The following is a 368-nucleotide window of genomic DNA, read 5'->3' on the forward strand; positions in this document are numbered from 1 at the left end:
CAGTAACTTCTTCCCGCCTGCAGAGGCTGCCCGGGAAGGGCTGTGCTGGGAAGCTCCAGCAGGGCTCACGGATCACTGACTAGGCACAACCTCTTGCTGAGGGAAGAGCGGATCCCCGGGGCTCCCCAGCCTCCTGCGAGCCCCCAAATCACCAGGCAGTGACCGGAGCCGGCTGCCCCGGCCCGGGCAGCCCCGTGCTCCTGCCCGCCACCTGCCATTCCTCTCCCCGCCGGCGGGGGCGCTGCGGAGCGCCTCCCCCCCCCCCCCCCCCCGCGCCGGGCCCGGGGAGCACTTCCTGGCTCGCGCCGTGCTCTTCCGGGGTGGGGTGGAGAAGGCGGAAGTGCTGCGGGGTCGGTGCCGGCGGAGGG

The sequence above is a fragment of the Gymnogyps californianus genome, chromosome 15 (assembly GCF_018139145.2).
Source record: "Gymnogyps californianus isolate 813 chromosome 15, ASM1813914v2, whole genome shotgun sequence".
Taxonomy (NCBI): domain Eukaryota; kingdom Metazoa; phylum Chordata; class Aves; order Accipitriformes; family Cathartidae; genus Gymnogyps; species Gymnogyps californianus.